Source organism: Triticum urartu, chromosome 7 (genome assembly GCF_003073215.2).
Source record: "Triticum urartu cultivar G1812 chromosome 7, Tu2.1, whole genome shotgun sequence".
Classification (NCBI taxonomy): Eukaryota; Viridiplantae; Streptophyta; class Magnoliopsida; order Poales; family Poaceae; genus Triticum; species Triticum urartu.
The window spans coordinates 652,648,949-652,656,335 of NC_053028.1; positions in this window are offsets into that span (position 1 = coordinate 652,648,949).

Genomic DNA, 7,387 nt, shown 5'->3' on the forward strand with positions numbered 1-7,387 from the left:
CGTACCTCCTAGTGATCCTTTAGAACACTATTTGCTAGACCATGAAAATGATATGTTCATGAATGAAAGAAGGGAAATAGAAGAAGTATTCTTTAAACAGGAACCTATCCTGCAACACAATTTGCCTGTTGAAACCTTAGGGGATCCTCCTCCACCCAAGGGTGATCCTGTGTTTGAGCTTAAACCTTTGCCTGATAATCTTAAATATGCTTATCTTGATGAAAAGAAGATATATCCTGTTATTATTAGTGCTAACCTTTCAGAGCATGAAGAAGAAAGATTATTGAAAACTCTGAAGAAGCATCGTGCTGCTATTGGATATACTCTTGATGATCTTAAGGGCATTAGTCCCACTCTATGTCAACATAAAATAAAATTGGAAGCAGATGCCAAACCAGTTCGTGATCCTCAACGACGTCTGAATCCTAAAATGAAAGAAGTGGTAAGAAAAGAAATACTAAAGCTTCTGGAGGCAAGTATAATCTATCCCGTTGCTGATAGTGAGTGGGTAAGTCCTGTCCATTGTGTCCCTAAGAAGGGAGGTATTACTGTTGTTCCTGATGATAAAGATGAATTGATTCCACAAAGAATTATCACAGGTTATAGGATGGTAATTGATTTCCGCAAATTAAATAAAGCTACTAAGAAAGATCATTACCCCTTACCTTTTATTGATCAAATGCTAGAAAGATTATGCAAACATACACACTATTGCTTTCTAGATGGTTATTCTGGTTTCTCTCAAATACCTGTGTTGGCTAGAGATCAATCAAAGACTACTTTTACATGCCCTTTTGGTACTTTTGCTTATAGACGTATGCCTTTTGGTTTATGTAATGCACCTACTACCTTTCAAAGATGCATGATGGCTATATTCTCTGACTTTTGTGAAAAGATTTGTGAGGTTTTCATGGATGACTTTTCCGTCTATGGTTCCTCTTTTGATGATTGCTTGAGCAATCTTGATCGAGTTTTGCAGAGATGTGAAGAAACTAATCTTGTCTTGAATTGGCAAAAGTGCCACTTTATGGTTAATGAAGGTATTGTCTTGGGGCACAAAGTTTCTGAAAGAGGTATTGAAGTTGATAAAGCCAAGGTTGATGCTATTGAAAAGATGCCATGTCCCAAGGACATCAAGGGTATAAGAAGTTTCCTTGGTCACGCTGGATTTTACAGGAGGTTCATTAAGGACTTCTCAAAAATTTCTCGACCTCTGACTAATTTATTGCAAAAGGATATACCATTTGTCTTTGATGATGATTGTGTAGAAGCATTTGAAATACTTAAGAAAGCATTAGTCACTGCACCTGTTGTTCAGCCACCTGATTGGAACCTACCCTTTGAAATTATGTGTGATGCTAGTGATTATGCTGTAGGTGCTGTTCTAGGGCAAAGAGTTGATAAGAAATTAAATGTTATTCATTATGCTAGTAAGACTCTAGACAATGCTCAAAGAAATTATGCTACTACTGAAAAAGAGCTTTTAGCAGTTGTATTTGCTTGTGATAGTTCAGCTCTTATATTGTTGATTCTAAAGTAACTATTCAAACTGATCATGCTGCTATTAAATATCTTATGGAAAAGAAAGATGCTAAACCTAGACTTATTAGATGGGTTCTCTTGCTACAAGAATTTGATTTGCATATTGTTGATAGAAAGGGAGCTGAGAACCCCGTTGCAGACAACTTGTCTAGGTTAGAAAATATTCTTGATGACCCACTACCTATTAATGATAGCTTTCCTGATGAACAATTAAATGTTATAAGTACTTCTCGTAGTACTCCATGGTATGTTGATTATGCTAATTATATTGTTGCTAAGTTTAGACCACCTAGCTTCACATACCAGCAAAAGAAAAAGGTTTTCTATGATTTAAGACATTACTTTTGGGATGACCCACATCTTTATAAGGAAGGAGTAGATGGTGTTATTAGACGTTGTGTACCTGAGCATGAACAGGAACATATCCTACGCAAGTGTCATTCCGAGTCTTATGGAGGACACCACGCTGGAGATAGAACTGCACATAAGGTATTGCAATCTGGTTTCTATTGGCCTACTCTCTTCAAGGATGCCCGTAAGTTTGTCTTTTCTTGTGATGAATGTCAAAGAATTGGTAATATTAGTAGACGTCAAGAAATGCCTATGAATTATTCACTTGTTATTGAACCGTTTGATGTTTGGGGCTTTGACTATATGGGACCTTTTCCTGCCTCTACTGGATACACACATATTCTAGTTGCAGTTGATTACGTTACTAAGTGGGTAGAAGCTATTCCAACTAGTAGTGCTGATCATAACACTTCTATTAAAATGCTTAAAGCAGTTATTTTCCTGAGGTTTGGAGTCCCTAGATATTTAATGACTGATGGTGGTTCACACTTTATTCATGGTGCTTTCCGTAAAATGCTTGCTAAATATCATGTTAATCATAGAATTGCATCTCCTTATCACCCACAGTCTAGTGGTCAAGTAGAGTTGAGAAATAGAGAGCTCAAATTAATTTTGCAAAATACTGTTAATAGGTCTAGAAAGAATTGGTCCAAGAAACTTGATGATGCATTATGGGCTTATAGAACTGCATACAAAAATCCTATGGGTATGTCTCCGTATAAAATGGTTTATGGAAAAGCATGTCGCTTGCCTCTCGAACTAGAACATAAGGCGTATTGGGATTTTAAAGAGCTCAATTATGATTTTAAACTTGCTGGTGAGAAGAGGTTATTTGATATTAGCTCACTTGATGAATGGAGAACCCAAGCTTATGAAAATGCCAAGTTGTTTAAAGAAAAAGTTAAAAGATGGCATGACAAAAGGATACAAAAGCGTGAGTTTAATGTAGGTGATTATGTATTGATATACAACTCTCGTTTAAGATTTTTTGCAGGAAAACTTCTCTCCAAATGGGAAGGCCCCTATGTTATCGAAGAGGTCTATCGTTCCGGTGCCATAAAAATCAACAACTTCGAGGGCACAAATCCGAAGGTGGTAAACGGTCAAAGAATCAAACATTATATCTCAGGTAATCCCATAAATGTTAAAACCAATATTATTGAAACCGTAACCCCGGAGGAATACATAAGGGACACTTTCCGGAGCGTTTCAGACTCCGAAAAGGAATAGGTATGTGGTACGGTAAGTAAACCGACTCCAAAACAATTTTTAAGGCAATATTTCTCCATTTTGGAATATTTAGAAAAATAGAAAAATAAGTAGCAGCCCGGGAAGGACACGAGGGCCCCACGAGGGTGGTGGGCACGCCCCCTACCTCATGAGCACCTCGTGTGCCTTCCGGACTCCGTTTTCTTGCATGATACGTATTTTGGTCGGTAAAAAATCATTATATATTCTCCCGAAGGTTTTGACTCCCGTATCATGAAAATCTCTTCTGTTTTTGTTTTCGAGCTGTTGCTGCTGCAGATGTCTTCTCAAGAGTCAATCGGGGAGAGCGGGGTATCTAATCCAGCACCGGAACCAAGGGCAAACAGCGACGCTGACCACTTTGGGCCAGCAACGGAGGAAGAGATGGAGGCTGACTTAATGAGAGTTGATGTCATGGAGGATCAAGAAGTCACCTCTCGCCTCCGAGCTAGGTTCACGATGGGGGAACTACAGAGCTCAGCTATTCAAACTCAGTTATCCCTTCTAATGTTAGATTTCTTTCTTATGAAAATATGAAGAGGAGTGTCGCTTGTTCTCCCGCAGCTATGCAACACCCTTGGGTGCAAGGAGCTTTAGCTATCACAGGAAAGCTTCGTAAGGAAATAATGGACCTCAAACAGCAAGTCAATAAGCTCGAGGAGGAGAACCGCATCCTGAGGGGAATCATCGCCAAGAATATTACACCAACAACAAAGAAGGAGACATAATCACATGGGTATGGGCACTCCCCTTGGCAACTTCCAAGCTTGGGGGAGGTGCCCCGGTATCGTATCACAATCACAACTCCTATCTTTACCGTTTTTCTTAGTTCGATCCTATTAGTAGTATCTTGATCTAGTAGAATAAAGTTTATGGCATGATCTAGTCTTGAGTTTTGCTTTATGATCCCTCTTTGTAATCGAGTCCGTGAGATATATATAATAAAGATTCAGAAATAATTTGCTACCCATGGTGGTAGCTACGCATGGCCCCGAGTTTTATCTTAAATTATTTTGATAAATTATTTTGGACTATCAAAAATAACTCTATAATGAAAATACCATGACTTTGGACCAGCTGGGCAAGCAAGCGGGCAATTATGCCAAAATGGCAAACAAAAAGATGAAGAGAACTGAGAAAAGTCCGTTTCTACACAAAGAAAAGGTACTTGTGTTAAAAAGTAATAAAAAGACCAACAGAAGTGAGAAAAGGTCATTTCTATACAATAAAAAATGCACTTACGTCAATGCCATAAGAAACCCGACACCTCATATATCAAAAAGGCACTTATGACACAGGGTGTGTAGTTGCCACCATGCATGCGTAGCTACCACCATGCATAGGAAATCGCCTCTCAATAAAGATTAGTGTTGAGTCAAGGGCTTGATTATTTTGCCATGATCTTGGGTGAATAAAAGAAAAAGAATAAAAAGAAACAAAAAGTTCATATTGATCTTATTGAAAGTAATGACTTCACATAGAAAGAGTATGATGATTAAAAGTTGTTGGGAGTTGGCAGACATAGCTTTGGTCATTGTTGCAATTAATAGGAAGTAATAAGGAAAGAGAGGTTTTCACATATAGATATATTATCATTGACATCTTTTATGATTGGGAGCACTCATTAAAATATGACATGCCAAAGAGTTGATGTTGGACAAGGAAGACAACGTAATGAGTTATGTCTTTCTTATATCTAAGATAAAGTATGTTGTCATGGATCCTCAAACTTGTTGAGCTTGCCTTTCCCCCTCATGCTAGCCAAATTCTTAGCACCAAGTAGAAATACTACTTGTGCTTCCAAATACCCTTAAACCAGTCTTGCCATGAGAGTCCACCATATCTACCTATGGATTGAGTAAGATCCTTCAAGTAAGTTGTCATCGGTGCAAAGCAATAAAAATTGCTCTAAATATGTATGATTGATTGGTGTGGGAGAAATAAGCTTTATACGATCTTGTGATGTGGAAGTAATAAAAGCGATGGACTGCATAATAAAGGTTCATATCACAAGGGGCAATATAAAGTGACGTTCTTTCGCATTGAGATTTTATGCATCAAACCATAAAAGCGCATGGCAACCTCTGCTTCCCTCTGCGAAGGGCCTATCCTTTATTATTATCTTCTACCTTATCCAAGAGTCATGGTGATCTTCACCTTTCCTTTTTCATTTTATCCTTTGGCAAGCTTAGCATGTTGGAAAGAACATGATATATATATATATATATATATATCTAATTGGATGTAGGGGAGCATGAACCATTATTGTTGACATTACCCTTGAGGTAAAAGGTTGTGGGGCAAAACTATAAAGCCCCTATCTTTCTCTGTGTCCGATTAAAACTCTGTAACCACAAGTATTGCGTGAGTTGTTAGCAATTATGGAGGACTAAATGATAGTTGAGTATGTGGACTTGCTTTTTAGCTCTGACATAGACTCTTTCCGATGTTATGATAAATTGCAATTGCTTCAGTGACTGAGATTATAGTTTGTCGGAGCCCAATAAGGTTTATGATTTATACTTTTGCATTGTGAATAGATCATCACTTGAATATAAGTAATCATATGAAAAAAATCTATATATGTTGTTGTTATGAGAATAATCATGATGCCTTAATGTCTGTATTTTATTTTTATCGACGCCTCTACTTCTAAACATGAGGACATATTTATTGTTATCGGCTTTTCACTTGAGGACAAGCGAGGTCTAAGCTTGGGGGAGTTGATACGTCCATTTTGCATCATGCTTTTATATCGATATTTATTGCATTATGGACTGTTATTTCACTTTATGTCACAATACTTATGGATATTGATGTGGAATGCTAGTTGGCATAATTTCAATGTAATTCTTCTTACTTGTGATATGAATATTCAGATCCGAAAGATTCAAGACAAAAGTTCATATTGACATAAAAATAATAATACTTCAAGTATACTAACTAAGCAATTATGTCTCTTCAAAATAGCATGGCCAAAGAAAGCTATCCCTACAAAATCATATAGTCTGGCTATGCTCTATATTCACCACACAAAATATTTAAATCGTGCACAACCCCGATGACAAGCCAAGCAATTGTTTCATACTTTTGATGTTCTCAAACTTTTTCAATCTTCACGCAATACATGAGTGTGAGCCATGGACATAGCACTATAGGTGGAATAGAATGGTGGTTGTGGAGAATACAAAAGGGGGAAGATAGTCTCACATCAACTAGGCGTATCAACGGGCTATGGAGATGCCCATCAATAGATATCAATGTGAGTAAGTAGGGATTGCCATGCAACGGATGCACTAGAGCTATAAGTGTATGAAAGCTCAACAAAAGAAACTAGTGGGTGTGCATCCAACTCGCTTGCTCATGGAGACCTAGGGCATTTTGAGGAAGCCCATCATTGGAATATACAAGCCAAGTTCTATAATGAAAGATTCCCACTAGTATATGAAAGTGACAACATAGGAGACTCTCTATCATGAAGATCATGGTGCTACTTTGAAGCACAAGTGTGGTAAAAGGATAGTAGCATTGCCCCTTCTCTCTTTTTCTCTCATTTTTTTTTATTTTTTTATTTTTTATTTGGGCCTTCTCTTTTTTTATGGCCTCTTTTTTTTATTTGGGCTTCTTTGGCCTCTTTTTTTTCGTCTGGAGTCTCATCCCGATTTGTGGGGGAATCATAGTCTCCATCATCCTTTCCTCACTGGGACAATGCTCTAATAATGATGATCATCACACGTTTATTTACTTACAACTCAAGAATTACAACTCGATACTTAAGACAAGATATGACTCTATATGAATGCCTCCGGCAGTGTACCGGGATGTGTAATGACTCATGAGTGACATGTATGAAAGAATTATGAACAGTGGCTTTGCCACAAATACAATGTCAACTACATGATCATGTGAAGCAATATGACAATGATGAATGTGTCATGATGAACAGAATGATGGAAAGTTGCATGGCAATATATCTCGGAATGGCTATGGAAATGCCATAATAGGTAGGTATGGTGGCTGTTTTGAGGAAGGTATATGGTGGGTGTATGATACCGGCAAAAGTTGCGCGGTACTAGGGAGGCTAGCAATGGTGGAAGGGTGAGAGTGCGTATAATCCATGGACTCAACATTAGTCATAAAGAACTCACATACTTATTGCAAAAATCTATTAGTTATCGAAACAAAGTACTACGTGCATGCTCCTAGGGGGATAGATTGGTAGGAAAAGACCATCGCTCGTCCCCGA